Source organism: Nycticebus coucang, chromosome 4, assembly GCF_027406575.1.
Source record: "Nycticebus coucang isolate mNycCou1 chromosome 4, mNycCou1.pri, whole genome shotgun sequence".
In the NCBI taxonomy this organism is placed as follows: domain Eukaryota; kingdom Metazoa; phylum Chordata; class Mammalia; order Primates; family Lorisidae; genus Nycticebus; species Nycticebus coucang.
Window position 1 is genome coordinate 29,721,721 of NC_069783.1, and position 19,466 is coordinate 29,741,186.

General features: G+C 38.8%; 1 protein-coding gene and 1 long non-coding RNA gene across 2 annotated transcripts in view; both read right to left on the reverse strand.

Annotated features, from left to right (window-relative positions):
* SRD5A2 (steroid 5 alpha-reductase 2) overlaps window positions 1-19,466 on the reverse strand; it is a 93,709-nt gene that overhangs the window by 34,326 nt on the left and 39,917 nt on the right. The window lies entirely within an intron of this gene.
* LOC128583570 (uncharacterized) lies at window positions 4,433-6,088 on the reverse strand. Its single transcript, XR_008379493.1, has 3 exons — window positions 5,917-6,088; window positions 5,295-5,343; window positions 4,433-4,532 (listed from the first exon to the last, which is right to left on the reverse strand). It is a non-coding gene; the product is annotated as an uncharacterized LOC128583570 (long non-coding RNA).

A 19,466-nucleotide genomic window follows, 5' to 3' on the forward strand; every position in this document is an offset into this window, starting at 1 on the left:
GCAAGTAAGCCAATGATTTGGAGCTGATCCAAGAGAGAAGGTTGAAGAATGCACATCAACCCTGCTGAGGTGAGCGGTGACCCCAAGGATACAAACAAAAGGTAAAAAGTCCATGGCCAAGCAGAAGGGAGTCCCCTCCACCATGAGAATGGCTCGCAGTATACTCCATGCAAATAAACTAGCAGAGTTCAAACATCCTCTAATTTTATCCCATGGGAGAGACCCTCTAAAAAATGGACCTCCTTCCACTATTAGAGTGCAATGGCAATCTCCTGCCAGGCATAAAACTGAATAAAACTGTATATATTCTCTACCTGCAATTCTGAACTTCCAGTACTCCCCTCCACTCTCACCCCAAGGTCTTGAAGCTTGTCCCCCATAGAGTCCAGATTCTTGGGCATTTTCTCAAAAGGTGTGGACAGGGCATGGACTGTTGCTGGCCTGTGCTGATTCTACAGCCTGGGAGTAAGGAGAAGACGGTCAACTGAGAGGGAACAATACAGGAGCAGCTGTGCCCTGAGGCACAGAGCAACAGCCTCAACAGTGGGAACAATAGGGCTCACACTCCTGGGGATATTCTGGAGAGACACTCCCTGTCTCTCTGGGCAACCAGAGGAAGCTGGGCATCTCTGATGGCAGCCACTGGCAGAACAGATCTGGAATGGAAATACAGGCCCCATGAATAAAGGGTATGCCTGAGGCAGTACTGGCCTGGGCAGAGCGTGGCATGGACTAGAATATGTGCACACAGAGATGACAGACTCCCAGGGCGGGGCTGACCCAAAGGACTGCTTTAGTGAGCCTAAGAAACATCCGGCCCTCAGGGGATCATAGCTGAGACCAAGGCAGGCAGGCAGAGGCTGGTACTGACAGCTGAGTGTGAGCTCTACCCACTCCCGCCCCAACACAGACTGCAGCCAAGACTGGATAGAAGCACAGACTGGGTCTGAGTCACAGTTTCTGTGAACTCAAACAGCATCTGATCCACAGGGTAATATAGCTGGGACAGAAACAGATTCTGCAAACTTGTTTTGTTCTGTCAGCAACATCAATCAGGGGTGGAGCTGGAACTGAGTGAACTGCCCCACCATCCATTAAGCACCCGAGGTTGTCAGGCCTCACCTACCTTTGCCAGATAGTGGCAGAGAGCAGCAGGCTGGCTGAGGAGAAATAGATCTCCGATGACTCAGGCAGGTGCAAACCCCTGGACCATCTGCTCATTGGAGGGAACTGGGTCACAGTCCTGTGGGTTACCAGTGACTGGGTGTGACAGAGATGCAAGGTGAGGAAGGATGCATCAACCATCCCAGACTAATTTATTTGCTAGGTTGGTCCTTCTGACCTCGCAGAGCACAGGAGCAAGTCTTACTTGAGCTGCCAGCAGAACCCTGCTATCTAGTTGCCAAAGAACTTTTGAACTCTCCCACTTTAGACTGGTGCAGACTGGGACAATTGATTTGGACGTATGAACTGGGCCAATCACCCAAGGACTATGCAAAGTGGTACCCTGGGTGTGTGGTTGTGGGAAGGTTTGATTTACCTTTTCCAAATGTTGCCTGTGGGGGGCAGGGTAACTTAATCCTGGTATTTTTCCAGAGCTGAGACTTCAACCCAGAGTAACTGATTCACTAGAGTAGGACAGAGATGAGCTGAAAACAAGACAAAGCCACTTAGCCCCACCACACCAAGCAGTATACAGGTCCTTGGCAAAGCTCTAGGGGGAAATGTACAGATACCAGGCCCAGCTTTTGGGCAAAGGGCTGGTTAATCACTACTCCTGGAGCCCCCAACCCAACTTCTCCTTATCTGCTCATCTAGCCAAATGCTGCAAAATAATCATGGGGCAGAATGAGTGGAAAATCTCTGGTAACATGAATAACCAGAGTAGATCACCCCTCCCACAAAGGAACAAGATGGCAGACACAACTGAAGATCCCATTCATAAATAGATGGCTGAGATGTCTGAAATTGACTTCAGAATTTGGATTGCAAACAAGATTAATAGAATAGAGGTAAAGTTGGAAGTAGATCAGATCGGGAACCAGACAAGGCTGCACATTGTCTCCATCACTTTTTAACATTGTAATGGAAGTTTTAGCCACCGCAATTAGGGAAGAAAAGGTGATCAATGGTATCCATATAGGGTCAGAAGAGATCAAACTTTCGCTCTTCTCAGATGATATGATAGTATATCTGGAAAACACTAGGGACTCTCCTACAAAACTCTTAGAAGTGATCAAGGAATACAGCAACATCTCAGGTTACAAAATCAACATTCATAAATCGGTAGCCTTTATATATACCAACAATAGTCAAGTTGAAAAAACAGTTAAGGACTCTGTTTCCATTCACAGTAGTGCCAAAGAAGATGAAATATTTGGGAATTTATCTAACAGAGGATGTGAAAGATCTCTATAAAGAGATCTATGAAACTCTAAGAAAAGAAATAGCTGAAAATATTAACAAATGGAAAAATATACCATGCTCATGGCTGGGAAGAATCAACATTGTTAAAATGTCCATACTACCCAAAGCAATATATAATTTTAATGCAATCCCTATTAAAGCCGCACTGTCATACTTTAAAGATCTTGAAAAAAACAATACTTCGTTTTATATGGAATCAGAAAAAAACTCAAATAGCCAAGACATTACTCAGAAATAAAAACAAAGCAGGAGGAATTATGCTACCAGACCTCAGACTATACTACAAATTGATAGTGATCAAAACAGCATGGTATTGGCACAAAAACAGAGAAGTAAATGTCTGGAACAGAATAGAGAACCAAGAGATGAATCCACCTACTTACCGTTATTTAATCTTTGATAAGCCAATTAAAAACATTCAGTGGGGAAAAGATTCCCTATTTAACAAATGGTGCTGGGTGAACTGGCTGGCAACCTGTAGAAGACTGAAAGTGGACCCACACCTTTCACCATTAACCAAGATAGACTCTCACTGGATCAAAGATTTAAACTTAAGACATGAAACTATAAAAATACTAGAGGAGAGTGCAAGGAAAACTCTTGAAGAAATCGGTCTGGGTGAGTATTTTATGAGGAGACCCCCCGGGCAATTGAAGTAGCTTCAAAAATACACTACTGGACTTGATCAAACTGAAAAGCTTCTGCACAACCAAGAACACAGTAAGTAAAGGAAGCAAACAGCCCTCAGAATGGGAGAAGATATTTGCAGGTTATGTCTCTGACAAAGGTTTAATAACCAGAATCAACAGAGAACTCAAACGCATTAGCAAGAATAGAACAAGGGATCCCATCGCAGGCTGGGCAATAGATTTGAAGAGAAACTTCTCTGAAGAAGACAGGTGTGTGGCCTTCAGGCACATAAAAAATGCTCATCATCTTTAATCATCAGGTAAATGCAAATCAAAACTACTTTGAGATACCATCTAACTCCAGTGAGACTAGCCTATATCACAAAATCCCAAGACCAGAGATGTTGGCGCGGATGTGGAGAAAAGGGAACACTTTTGCACTGCTGGTGGGAATGCAAATTAATACATTCCTTTTGGAAAGAGATATGGAGAACATTTAGAGATCTAAAAATAGATCTGCCATTCAATCCTGTAATCCCTCTACTGGGCATATACCCAGAAGACCAAAAATCACATCATAACAAAGATATTTGTACCAGAATGTTTATTGCAGCCCAATTCATAATTGCTAAGTCATGGAAGAAGCCCAAGTGCCCATCGATCCATGAATGGATTAATAAATCATGGTATATGTACACCATGGAACATTATGCAGCCTTAAGGAAAGATGGAGACTTTACCTCTTTCATGTTTACATGGATGGAGCTGGAACATATTCTTCTTAGTAAAGTATCTCAAGAATGGAAGAAAAAGTACCCAATGTACTCAGCCCTACTATGAAACTAATTTAGGGTTTTCACATGAAAGCTATAACCCAGTTATAACCTAAGAATAGGGGGAAGGAGGACAGGGATGGGAGGGGGGGGAGGTGGGTAGAGGGAAGGGGATTGGTGGGATTATACCAACGGTGCATCTTACAAGGGTATATGTTAAACTTGGTAAATGATCTGTGAAGCTAGTGAAAGATGCCCCATGATTATATCAATGTACACAGCTATGATTTAATAAAAAAAAAAAAGTTGGAAGTAGAAATTCAAGGAGCATTTCAAAAGTTGTCTCAAGAATTCAATGAAATCAAAGACAAAATCACCAAAGATTTTGACATGTTGAAAGAAGAATTTGCAGCTCTCAAAGAACTAAGAAATATAGAAGAATCCCTCAGTAACAGAATGGAGCAAGCAGAAGAAAGGATTTCTGACCTCGAGGACAAAGCTTTGGAACATTCCCAAGTGCTCAAAGTGGAAGAGAATTGGAGAGCAAAAATGGATCATTCTCTCAGAGAGCTCTGGGATAATTTGAAGAAAACTAATATTCACCTTATAGGAATCCTTGAAGGCAACGAAGTTGCTTTGCAAGGCACAGAGGTCCTTCTTCATGAGATTATGATGGAGAACTTTCCAGACGTGCAAACAGATTCTGAAATTCAGATAGCAGACAGTTTCAGAGCCACATCATGACTCAACCCAAATAAGACATCCCATAGGCACATCCTAATTACCTTAAGTAAAGTTAATATGAAGGAGAAAATTCTGAAAGCAACTAGATGTAAGAAAACTATAACGTACAAGGGGAAGAATATTAGAATGACTGCAGATCTCTCTGCTGAAACCTTTCAAGCTAGAAGAGGATGGTATCAACTGTCAATCTCCTAAAACAAAATAACTTTCAAACCAGGACCCTGTATCCAGAGAAATGGAGTTTCATTTATGATGGAGAAATTAAATACTTTAATGACATTCACCTGTTGAAGAAATTTGCCATAACTAAACCAGTTTTCCAGGATATTCTCAGACTCATCCTCCATAATGACCAGCACAATCCTCCACCACAAAAGTAAACTCACTCAGAAACGTTTGATCAAATTTCAACTTCCACAGTGGCAAAAGGATTAAGAATGTCCATTGGACTTTCGAAAAACTTGTTGCCCAAAATTCTAACAGGCTTATCAATATTCTCAATTAATGTGAATGGCTAAAATTGTCCTCTAAAGAGGCACAGGTTGGCTGGCTGGATACAAAAACTCAGGCCAGATATCTGCTGCTGCATACAAGAATCTCATCTTACCGGGCGGCGCCTGTAGCTCAAGGAGTAGGGCGCCGGTCCCATATGCCGGAGGTGGGGGGTTCAAACCCAGCCCCGGCCAAAAACCACAAGAAAAAAAAAAGAATCTCATCTTACCTTAAAAGATAAATATAGACTCAGGGTGGGGACATGGTCATCTATATTCCTGGCAAATGGAAAGCAGAAAAAAGCAGGTGTTGCAATTTTATTCACAGATACAATAGGCTTTAAACAAATAAAATTGAGGAAGAATAAAAATGGTAACTTCATATTTGTTAAGTGTAATACTCAATATGATGAGATTTCAATTATTAATATTTATGCACCCAACCAAAATACACATCGATTTATAAGATAGACTCTAACAGACATGAGCAACTTGATTTCCTCCAGAACCATAATAGTCAGAGATTTTAACACTCCTTTGGCAGTGTTGGAGAGATCCTGCAATAAGAAGCTGAACAAAGAAATTTTAGATTTAAACTTCACCATTCAACATTTGGATTTAACAGACATCTATAGAACATTTCATCCTAACAAAACTGAATACACATTCTTCTCATCATCCCATGAAACATACTCCAAAATCGATCACATCTTAGGTCACAAGTCCAACCTCAGCAAATTTAAAAGAATAGAAATTATTCCTTGCATCTTCTCGGACCATCATGGAATAAAAGTTGAACTCAGTAACAACAAGAATCTGCATAATCATACAAAAACATGGAAGTTAAATAACCTTATGCTGAATGATAGCTGGGTCAGAGATGAGATTAAGGAGGAAATTACCAAATTTTTGGAACAAAATGATAATGAAGACACAAATTATCAGAACCTCTGGGATACTGCAAAGGCAATCCTAAGAGGGAAATTTATAGCACTGCAAGCCTTCCTCAAGAGAATGGAAAGAGAAAAAGTTAACAACTTATGGGACATCTCAAACAACTGGAAAAGGAAGAACATTCCAATCCCAAACACAGCAGAAGAAAAGAAATAACCAAACATAGGGCAGAATTCAATTAAATTGAAAACACAAGGATTACACAACAGATAAATAAATAAAAAAGTCAATCAGTAAATAAAGGATTATACAACACATCCCTAAAACAAAGGTCAACAAAATAGATAAATTTGGCTAACCAGTAAAAATAGAAAAAAATCTCTAATTTCAACAGACTCCTCAGAAATTAAAAAAACCCTTAATGAATATTACAAGAAACTTTATTCTCAGAAATATGAAAATCTGAAGGAAAAAGACCAATACTTGGAAGCACACCACCTTCTAAGACTTAGCTAGAATCAAGTGGAAATGTTAAACAGGACTATATCAAGTTCTGAAATAGCATCAACTATACAAAATCTCCATAAAAAGAAAAGCCTGGGACCAGATAGCTTCACTTCAGAATTCTATCAAACCTTTAAAGAGGAACGGGTACCTGTATTACTCAACATTTTCCAAAATATAGAAAAAGAAGGAATACTACCCAACACATTCTATGAAGCAAACATCACCTTGATCCTCAAACCAGGAAAATACCCAACAAGAAAAGAAAATTATAGACCAATATCACTAATGAATATTGATGCAAAAATATTCAACAAGTTCCTAACAAACAGAATCCAGCAACACATCAAACAAATTATATACCATGACCAAGTGTGTTTTATCCCAGGGTCTCAAGGCTGGTTCAATATATGTAAATCTATAAATATAGTTCATCACATAAACAAAATAAAAAACAAAGGCCATATGATTCTCTCAAATGATGCAGAAAAAGCTTTTGATAATGTCCAGCATCTATTCATGATCAGAACACTTAAGATAATGGGTATAGAAGGGTCATTTCTTAAACTGATACAGGTCATCTACAGCAAACCCACAACCAATATCCTATTGAATGGAGTTAAATTGAAATAATTTCCACTTAGATCAGGAACCAGGCAAGGTTGTCTCCATTGCTCTTTAACATTGTAATGGAAGTTTTAGCCATTGCAATTAGGGAAGAAAAGGTGATCAAGTGTATCCACATAGGGTCAGAAGAGATCAAACTTTCACTCTTCACAGATGATATGATCGTATATCTGGAAAACACTAGGGATTCTACTACAAAACTCTTAGAAGTGATCAAGAAATACAGCAGTGTCTCAGATACAAAATCAACACTCATAAATCGGTAGCCTTTATATATGCCAACAATAGTCAAGCTGAAAAACAGTCAAGGACTCTATTCCATTCACAGTAGTGCCAAAGAAGATGAAATATTTGGGAGTTTACCTAACAAAGGACGTGAAATACCTCTATAAAGAGAACTATGAAACTCAAAGAAAAGAAATAGCTGACGATGTTAACAAATGGAATAACATACTATGCTCATGGCTGATAAGAATCAACATTGTTAAAATGTCCATACTACCCAAAGCAATATACAATTTTAATGCAATCCCTATTAAAGCTCCACTGTCATACTTTAAAGATCTTGAAAAAATAATACATTGTTTTATATGGAATCAGAAAAAACCTTGAATAGCCAAGTCATTACTCAGAAATAGCCAAGACATTACTACAAAGCAGGAGGAATCACACTACCAGACCTCGGACTATACTATAATCAATAGTGATCAAAACAGCATAGTACTGGCACAAAAACAGAGAGGTAGATGTATGGAACAAAATAGAGAACCAAGCGGTAAATCCAGCTACTTACGATTATTTGATCTTTGACAAGCCAATTAAAAACATTCAGTGGGAAAAAGATTCCCTATTTAATAAATGGTGCTGGGTGAACTGGCTGGTGACCTGTAGAAGACTGAAACTGGACCCATACCTTTCACCATTAATGAAGATAGACTCTCACTGGATTAAAGATTTAAACTTGGGACATGAAACTATAAAAATACTAGAAGAAAGTGCAGGGAAAACTCTTGAAGAAATTGGCCTGGGCAAATATCTTATGAGGAGGACTCCCTGGGCAATTAAAACAGCATCAAAAATACACTACTGGCACCTGATCAAACTAAAATCTTCTGCACAGCCAAGAACACAGTAAGTATAGCAAGCAGACAGCCCTTAGAATGGGAGAAGATATTTGCAGGTTATGTCTCCGGCAAAGGTTTAATAACCAGAATCCACAGAGAATTCAAATGTATTAGCAAGAAAAGAACAAGTGATCCTATCTCAAGGTGGGCAAGAGGCTTGAAGAGAAACTTCTCTGAAGAAGACAGGTGCATGGCCTACAAACATATGAAAAAATGTTCATTATCTTTAATCATCAGAGAAATGCAAATCAAAGCCACTTTGAGATATCATCTAAGTCCAGCAAGATTAACTCACATCACAAAATCCCAAAACCAAAGATGTTGGCTTGGATGTGGAGAAAAGAGAGCACTTCTACACTGATGTTGGGAATGCAAACTAATTCGATCCTTGTGGAAAGATGTTTGGAGAACACTTAGAGATCTAAAAATAGACCTGCCATGGGATCCTACAATTCCTCTACTAGGTATATATCCAGAAGACCAAAAATCACATAACAAAGATATTTGTACCAGAATAGTCCAATTCATAATTGTGAGGTCATGGAAGAAGCCCAAGTGCCCACTGACCCACAAATGAATCAATAAATTGTGATATATGTACACCATGGAATATTGTGCAGCCTTAAAGAAAGATGGAGACTTTACCTCTTTCATGTTTACATGGATGGATGAAGCTGGACATAGTCTTCTTAGCAAAGTATCTCAAGAATGGAAGAAAAAGTATGCAGTGTATTCAGCCTCTCTAGAAACCAAGTTATAGCTTATGAAAAGATATAAATTAGTTTCATATGAAAGCTATAAATTAGTTTCTAGAAGGGCTGAATACACTGGATAGCCAAAGAATATGGGAGAAAGGAAGGGGAGGAGGCAGGATAGGTGGAGGAAGTTAATTGGTGGAACTACACCTACAATGCATCTTACAAGGGTACATGTGTAATTTAGTAAATGTAAAATATAAATGTCTTAACACAATAACTAAGAAAATGCCATGAAGGCTATGTTAACCAGTTTGATGAAAATATTTCAAATTGTATATAAAACCAGCACATCGTACCCCATAACTGCATTAATGTACACAGCTATGATTTAATAAAAAAAATACATATATAATAAACACATAGATCATGTATACATTAATGCATTTATGGGGTACAATGTGCTGATTTCATATAGAATTAGGAATGCTTACATCAGACTGGTTAATATATACCTCATCTCATTTACTTAATTATTGTGTTAAGACATTTATACTCTGTACAGTAAACAAATGAACAGATAAAAAAAAAAGACATTTATACTCTATACTAATAGATCTGACATGTACTCTTGGATTATGCACCATAGGTGTGATCCCACCATTCACCCTCCCTCAATTTTACCTCCCCCCAACCCTCCCCTCTTTCATCTTGGGTCATAGTTGTGATCTATTCTTCATATTAAGTGTGAGTGATTATAAATTGGTTTCATAATAGTACTGAGTACCTTGGATATTTTTCTTCCATTCTTGAGATACTTTACTAAGTAGGATATGTTCCAGCTCCATCCATGTAAATGTAAAAGAAGTAAAGTCTCCATCTTATTTAAGGTTGCATAATATTCCATGGTATACATATACCAGAATTTATTAATTCACTCATGGGTCGATGAGCACTTGGGCTTCTTCCATGACTTGGCTGTTATGAATTGAGCTGCAATGAACAATCTTGTACAAATATCTTTGTCATAAAGTGATTTTTAATCTTTTGGATATACACCTAGTAGAGGAATTGCAGGATCAAATGGCAGGTCTACTTTTAGATCCCTGAGTATTCTCCATACTTCTTTCCAAAAGGGACGTATTTGCTTGCACTCCCACCACCAGTGCAGAAGTGTTCCCTTTCTCCACATCCATGCCAATATCTGTACTTTTGACTTCTACAAGTCACCAGCTAATTCTCCCAGCACCATTTGTTAAATAGGGACTTTTTCCCCCAATTTATACTTTTGATAAGTTTATCAAAGATCAAATGATGATAAGAGTCTGGGTTCATCTCTTGCTTCTCAATTCTGTCCCATACATCTACCTCTCTATTTTTGTGCCAATACCATGCTGTTTTGATCACTAGGGATTTATAGTATAGTTTGAAGTCTGGTAACGTGATTCTTCTCCTTCAACTTTTAAATGAAGTAGACTCATCATTTAGAGAAAACTTCATAATAAAATTGAATTTTATTCCAGAAATGTCCATTGGATGATTTATTTTAAAAGAGGTAATACGTACAACAGCACAAAGGGTCATACCAGTATAGTGAATGAATTCAGTAACTGAATTTTTTCCCTCATTTGTTTGTAATTTGGACATCACCCAAGATGACAAACTAGCATAAACTATTGTATCTCTTGATCTCAAGAGAACCCTACAGAAATGACAGTGATATAAAAACTGTGAGAAACCCCTGGAGAGAATAAGGCTATAACCTGGTAAGTTGGGAGGGAGCTGTAGCAGCAGGATGGTGCAAACAACAGCCTGCTACAGCATAGGAGAACTTTTTACCCACCCTTCCCCTCTGCCTTAAGAAGAGCATTACCTGCCAATTGCTGCCAGGCAAATTGTCTGAGACTATGGAGTCACATCCAAGAAGTGTGAGGAGTGCAGGAATCCTGCTGGGGTGGGAAATGATGAAAATAGGCCCAAACAAGCAGCTAGCTACCTGAAGACATTTATTCCCACCCCTCTTCTCTCCCCATGGCTAGGTTAGTGGTTTACAATCTACAATCTCCTCCCAGTACTACTTCTGAAACTTTAACAGCTACTTTCCTGGATCTGGGGGACAACAGTTTTGTGATGCTTGGAGCTCTCATCCTGAGTCTCATCCCTACCTCTTCTTTAAGCTCATCAGAAGGGACAAGGACTAAGATCTGGCCTTTAGTCCTAATGAAATACACATCATCAAACACATTCCCCAGAGGACACCTGAAAAGTACCATCACTAAGGAGTAATTAACAACATATCCTGTGTCATACATAGTACAGAAATAATATGCATCATAAACAATGAGCACATACCACATAAAGTGGAATTACCACAACAGAACAATTTAAATAAGTATAATAAATATTTCAAGAAAATGTTTCCTGCAAAGCAGAAAAAAAACTTCATTTAAAAAGGAATGAAATAAAAATAGTAGCTATGAAAAATACAGTAGTTGAAATAAAGAACACAACATAGAACAACTGGCATATGGTCTTAAACAGAGAGTTCAAGCAAGAGCTAGTAATGGAGATTTAAGATCTCATTTAGGAAAGAGATGACCATCACTCATTAGTTTTTAGATTTGAAAAGGTTTTTGTGGTTGGAAATTTTTTTAAGTCTCCGAAGTTCAGAGGCAGAAGAGACTTCAGTGATACTCCACACTTTTGTTTTGCAAAGATGAGCAAATGAGGCTTGGATTGTAAAGTTTTAGGCAGAGCTAAAGCTAAAATAAATGTATTTAAACTCTCTCTAGGATGTCACATTGATTTCAGAACTAAAACAGAATGATAGATTTGAGAGCTAAAAATTTATCAAATCTTTAATTTTACACAAGATAACTAAGGCCCAAAGAGTTTAAATAATTTGTCCAAACTTACAAAGCTAATTGCGGGAGGAGGAAGAACAAGGTCTAGGTCTTCTGTAAAGCCCAGTTCTCTATACTAACCCTTTCTAACTACTCTGAAGTGGCATTTTCAAAGAGAGATACTGTCACCACATGTGAATGAGTGATACGCTCAAAAAAGGATTCTATAGTTAGGTTTGGGGTCAAATTACAAACAAGGCCCAGCATTTACTAACTACAGGACTTCTTCAAGCTTCAACATGCTTAAGCTTACGGCGACTCCCCGAAAGGGATACTCCAGTGTGCCACAACCATCACAGAACTAGAGCTCAACTCCAGAAAACCCTTCCCAAAACATGACTGATAATCTTAGACAGACAGTTGGATGCTGAAGCTTTGAGGGTTGATATTTGATTTTGTAAATTTCACATCCCTACGAGTCATTTCATGTCTCTCTCTCTCTCTCTCTCTCTCTCACACACACACACACACACACACACACACACACACACACGTGCACTGCCGAGCACGCATGCATGCCAACCCTACACATCCCTAGAGCATTCATCTAACATTTTGCAGACAACAAAAAGCAGACAAGATCTGTCACAGATGATCACAGTTGCATTTTAGATATGGACTCCTAGCTTGAAAGTCTGGGAGGTTTGTTTTAGATCTCATCAAAAGCAGGCAGCCTGAGAAAAGCACGGGGCTTCAGGTTCAGGGACACAGGTCACCATTGCCTTACCTGGAAATGAGATTATACTTCCTTCCTGTTGCCTCCCAAGATTGCTGTGAGAATGAAATTAGATAACATATGTAGAAGGACATTTTTTTAACTATAGCATGACTGGCAAACATACATGTTATATTACATGTAAGCCAAATTCTATAAACAGCAGCAGAAGTTCCACATCTTTCCCTTCTTAGCTTGAACATTGACAACCCTCTTGGAATAGGGAGATAGCCCAGATGTTCTCAGGATGCTTCACCTTCTCACCTCTACCATCTACTCTCCTGGCCAGTTATTGGATCATGAGGATGTTTAATTTTCTGTATTAAAGAGCTAAAGAGGAAAGGCAGACCAGTTTCCTGTGTTGCCTCTCTAGAAACTGAACACTATGTAAGGGCAGAGGTGTCTCCTTCTGCCCTTACATCTGGACTCAGGCCCCTTATAGCTGCAGAATGCTTCCTACCCCACTCAATCACAACAGTGACTACAATTCATTTAAGTAAACAATGATCTTCTCTGTTTATCACCTGCAAATGCAAATACACACACAAGAGGACAGAGGAAACTGATCGTCTAATATCAGAGTGTACATAAGCAAGTTAGATTCATGAGTTTTTCCTCCTTCCCCAAAGAGAAACAGAAGAGAGTGAAAATGTACTAGAAAGAGTTAAGTCCTTTTTGATCAAAACGGCCTTGATTGCAGGATTTCACTATTTCATAATTCTGATGTCTTAGATAAATTTCTTCATCTGTAAACTGAGGTTAATCATTACACTTCATTGGATTCTTGGCAAAAACTAAATGAGATGATTTAAGAAAAAGTAACTGATACAGGATTGTTGCTAAATACTAGTTTCTCCTCATGTTGACACCCCACCAGAGTTTTGGGGGCCTAAAGGTGGCTCATTTGTTAGAGGGAAAGGATCATGGAAGGCTATAGAATGTCATTAAAAAATAGTTGTATTTTTGTAATAGTTGTAGGAATCTGTATTAACCAGGGCAGGTGCACTACTGTAACAAACAACCGCAAAGCATCATTGGATCAGTGGTTCAATGTAATAAAAGCTCATTTCTTGCTCATAAAACAGTGCAATGCTATTCAGGGGTGAGTCTGTGCTTTACAGCCATGCAGGACCATGGGTTTTCCAGGGGAGCCTCTGTATCTGATCAGAGGACAAAGGGAGTGAAAGCTCAGAGGTTTGTGCAGAAGATTTTCTTAAGGGCCAGGCATCAGGTTGCAAGTAGCATAAATTTCTCCCACCCTCATTCCTTTGGCCTCACCTAACTGCAGGACAGACTAGGAAATGTAGCTTACTGGGCTCCCCAGCAGGAAAAGGAAAAGAAGTTTAGTGAACAAATAACACAGACAGAAGGCTCTGGAGAGCCAGAAGTCCTGGAAAACAAAATTCTTCTCATACAAATGACTCCACTGTTGGAAAGCTGAAAGCAATTCACAGTAAGTATGTTTCAATGTAGAAAAAGACAAGGACAATGATGAGAGGGGAAGAATGCCCAGTAGCCCAGGAGACTGGCAAATCATGCTGTGGACTTGCAGGTGAGTTTCCTCTTTAGATTCCATGCCCCACCTACAGCCTAAGACTCAGTTTCCCTGACTTGGGACCACATCTCTTTAATTACTTCCTACACCTCTAATGTGAATTTTCAGTCTGTTATATTTGTTCTGGTACAGAGACTGATAAGTACTCTGTAAATGTAAGGTTTTCTGTCACTGCTAAGTAAATATTCATTTGGGTGGACTCTTACTGGAAAGGGTTCCAAATTAAACCGAAGGGAAAAAAACTTTAAAATTATACATCTTGCATAGACCAACTCATATTTAACTAAGTCTTCTTCAAATATACATGCTATTGCTAAGATTATCAAGCCAATTGAAGATTTTTTCACTATATGAAATTTTAGGCTTCATTGTCAATCAAAAGAAATTCAAATCCTACCTATAAATGCCAAGATTACCATGTATATATTTAGTTATTCTGTATAGTAACAACTGCTTTGTTGACCCCATACTCTTTTATCCATTGCCCCATTTTTCTGCTTCCCTTTACAGCAAGCCTCCTCCAAGGAGTTGTCTACACATGCCATCTTTATGTCTTCTCCTCTTCCCTCCTCTCCCACCCCACATAGAAACATCTTAGTGAGGCCACCAGAGACCATCACATTTCTAAACCCAAGACTTAATTTTCATCTCTCTTCCTATTTGACAAGTCAATCACTCCCTCCTTCTGGAAACACTTTCTTCACTCAGCTTCCAGCACACTACACTCTTGGTTCTTCTATTTGACTGATTCGTCCGCATTTTGCTTTGCTGGTTTCTCCTCAGCCTCCTGACCTTTAAATACATGGACCATTATGACAGTTTTTGAGACACAAGAAAATCAAGAAACATAAAATCTTCATGGACAGAAACAAATGGAGCCCTTCCAGCAACACCAGTAACTCGAGCAAGTTGAAACTTGCATGTATGAATCAGAAAGGACGCTATCGACCTTGTTTCTTGAAAGTGAAATAATGAACCATAATACAGCCTGTCTCAAAATTTTCATAGTGACCTACATATTACAGTGCTCCCAAGGCTCAGGACTCTTTCCTTCCTTGGTTATAGTCACTGTCTTCTATGTGATCACACCTAGTATCATATTGTTATATATGTCCCTCAAATTCATGTGCTAGAAACTTAACCCCCAGTGCAACAGTGCTAGAAGGTGGGGACTTTGGGATGTGTTTAGGTCTTCAGGGCACTGCGATTGTGAATGAACTGATGCCACTATAAATAGGAATTGCGAGAGCGCATTTGCTCTCTGTTGCTCTTTTTACCTCTGCCATGTGAGAACAGAGCAAGAAGATCTTCATCAGATGCCAGTGTCTTAATCCCAACCTCCAGAGCTGTGAGAAATAAATTTCTGGTCTTTATAAATTACCCAGTATCAGGCATTCTATTATAGTGGCACAAGCAGACTAAGACAAACATCTATAAAATAACAGCTCTCAAATCTGTATGTCCAGACAGGATGTCTGCAGTCCTTAAACTCAGACTCACAAAGCCACCCCCTAATAGACATCTAGTTTCATGGACATCTCAATCTTAACTCAGCCAAAACCAAACTTCTGATTCCCTACCCTTTCCCAAACCTGCACATCCCTGAGTCTTCCCTCTTTCAAAAAATGTCAAGTTTATTCTTCTAATTGCTCAGGCCAGGGATCCTGGATCATCTTTGACCTTTCTCTCTCTCTTTCTCTCTCTCCACCCATAAAATCTATTAGCAAATTCTGTCATCTTTATCTTCAAAATATTTCCATGTTGAATCTGGCAACATGTCACCAACCTCACTACTCTATGTGAGTTCAAGCCACCATCGTTAAACCTCTCCTGGATATTTGCAAAGGCTCCTCATTTTACCACCATCCTTCTTCCAGTACAGACTATCCTCCATATAGCAGACCAAGTAAAGCTGTCAATAAGATCTTATTACTTCTCAAAAAACCCCTCCCAATGACTAAAGAAAAACCCAATTTTTTATGATTGCCTTTAAGACTCTGCACAGTCTGGTTTCCCAACCACATCTCTGACCTCTTCTGTCATTTTTTCCCCTTGTTCACCTCACTCCAGCCACTCTGGCCTCCCTGTTGTTACCTACCAGGCCTAGCAAATGCTGCCTCAAACTTCTGTTGCTTTCCTAGAGAACATCTCCCCAGATACCCACAGGGCTTATGCTCATGTTTTTCTTTAAATCTGCTCAAATGTTAACTTCCTTGACCACCCTATGTAAATCAGCAAACCTCCAATGTCTTGAAATCTCATCATCCTCATAAACCTGCTCGGCTTTTTCCAACAGCACCTTTTACTACCTAAGATTTCCTATTTTAAAGTTAATTGTCTTTCTTTTCCCACAAGAATGTACACTCCACAAAAAGAGAAATGTTACCTATTATGTTGACCACTATCTATCTGCAGTGCTTTAAACAATGCCTGTCACACAAAAGGCCTAGAATGACTGCTGAATGAATGAGAATCTATCACATGCTATAAATGGTATAAAGAACAGGCATATAAATATTTAAATGTTTTTTCTTCTTTTTCTTTTAATTAATTTATTTTGCATTAAATCATAACTACGTACATTAATACATTTATGGGGTACAATGTGCTGATTTTATATACAATTTGGAATGCTTACATCAAACTGGTTGTTAACCTTCACTCACTTACTTATTTGTTGTGTTAAGACATTTATACTCTACTCTTAATAGTTTTCACATGTACCCTTGCATTGTGCACAGTAGATGAGGTCACACCAAATATCCCTCCCTCCTTCTAGCCTCCCTCCTCCCCTCCCCTTTCCTGCCACTTCTCTCCTTCTTTCTGGACTACAATTGTGTTTTATCATTCATATGAATGTGTAGGTGATTATATATTGATTTCATCAGAGTATTGAGTACATTGGATGCTTTTTTTCCCATTCTTGAAATACTTTACTAAGAAGAATATGTTCCAGCTCCATCCAGGTAAAAGAGGTAAAGTCTCCATCTTTTAATGGCTGCATACTATTCCATGGTATACATATACCACAATTTGTTAATCCATTCATGGGCCGATGGGCACTTGGGCTCCTTCCATGACTTGAAACTTATGAACTGGGGCTGCAATAAACATTCTAGTGCAAATGACTTTGTTGTAAAATGATTTTTTATCATCTGGGTATATACCTAGTAGAGGAATTGCAGGATCGAACAGCATGTCTACTTTCAGGTCCTTGAGTATTCTCCAAACTTCTTTCCAAAAAGGCTGCATTGGCTTACATTCTCACCAGCAGTGCAGAAGTGTTCCCTTCTCTCCACATCCATGCCAACATCTGTAGTTTTGGGATTTTGTGATGTGGGCTAATCTTACTGGAGTTAGATGATCTCCAAAGGGGTTTTGATTTGCATTTTTCTTTTTTTTTTTTTTTTTTTTTTTGCCGGGGCTAGGTTTGAACCCGCCACCTCCGGCATATGGGACCGGCGCCCTACTCCTTGAGCCACAGGCGCCACCCGATGATTTGCATTTTTCTGATGATTAAAGATGATGAGCATTTTTTCATGTGTCTGTAGACCATGTGCCTGTCTTCTTCAGAGGAGCTTCTCTTCAAGTCCCTTGCACACAAAGAAATGGGATCACTTGTTCTTATTGATTAGTTTGAGTTCTCTGTGGATTCTAGTTACTGGACCTTTGGCAGAACTATAACCAGCAAATATCTTCTGCCATTCTGAGGGCGGTCTGCTTGCTTTACTTACTGTGCTCTTGGCTGTGCAGAAGGTTTTCAGTTTGATCAGTTCCCAGTAATATATTTTTGGTATTGCTTCAATTGCCAGGGGGGTTCTCCTCATAAATATTCTCCCAGGCCAATTTCTTCAAGAATTTAACCTGCAGTTTCTTGTACTACTCTTATATTTTCATGTCTTTAAGTTTAAATCTTTTTTCAGTGAGAATCAATTTTTGTTAATGGTGAAAGGTAGGGGTCCAGTTTCAGTCTTCTACAGGTCACCAGCCAGTTCACCCAGCACCATTTGTTAAACAGGAAATATTTCCCCCAATTTATACTTTTGATACGCTTATCAAAGATCAGATGATAAGTGTCTGGGTTCATCTCTTGGTTCTCTATTCTGTTCCATACATCTACCTTTCTATTTTTGTGCCAGTACCATGCTGTTTTGAACACTAGGTTTATAGTATAGCCTGAAGTCTGGTAACATGATACCTCCTGATTTGTTTTTAATTTATGAGTAATGTCTTGGCTATTTGAAGTTTTTTCTGATTCCATATAAAACAAAGTACTATTTTTTCAAGATCTTCAAAGTATGACAACGGTGCTTTAATAGAAATTGTATTAAATTACAGAGATCTTTCACATCCTTTGTTAGGTAAATTCCCAGGCCAAATTCCCATTTCATCTTCTTTGGCACTACGGGAAAAGGAATAGAGTCCTTGACTATTTTTTCAGCTTGACTATTGTTAGTGTATATAAAAGCTACTGATTTGTAAGTATTGATTTTGTATCCTGAGACACTGCTGTATTCCTTGATCACTTCTAAGAGTTTTGAAGTTGAGTCCCTGGGGTTTTCCAGATATAGGATCATATCATCTGTGAAGAGTGAAAGTTTAATCTCCTCTGACCCCATTTGGATACCCTTGATCACCTTCCTTTGCTTGATTGCAATGGCTAAGACTTCCATTACTATGTTGAATAGCAAGGAAGACAATGGGCATCCTGTCTAGTTCCAGATCTCAGTGGAAATGTTTTCAAATTTACTCTATTCTATATGATATCAGCTGTGGGTTTGCTGTAGACGTCCTCTATCAGTATACAAAATGACCTGTCTAAGCTTATTAGTATTCTGTTCATGAAAGGATGCTGGATATTATCAAAAGCTTTTTCTGCATCAATTGAGAGAACCATATGGTCTTTGTTTTTTATTTTATTTATGTGATGTATTATATTTATGGATTTAAGTATGTTGAACCAATCTTATAACCCTGGGATAAAACCAACTTGACCACGGTGCATAATTTTTTTTATGTGTTGTTGAATTCTGTTTGCTAGGATCTCATTGAATAATTTTCCATCAACATTCATTAATGATATTGATCTATAGTTTTGTTTCTTTGTTGGGTCCTTTCCTGGTTTGGGAATCAGGGTGATATTAGCTTCATAGAATGTGTTAGGAAGTATTTCTTCTTTTTCTATGTGTTGGAAAAGGTTATGTGATATAGGTACTAGTTCCTCTTTAAAGGTTTAGAGACTTCTGATGTGAAGCCAACTGGTCCCAGATTTTTCTTTTTGGGGATATTTCCTATAGTTGATGCTATTTCAGTGATTGATATAGGTCTATTCAATGTTTCTAATTTGTTCTGGCTGAGTCCAGGAAGGTAGCATGTTTCCAGATA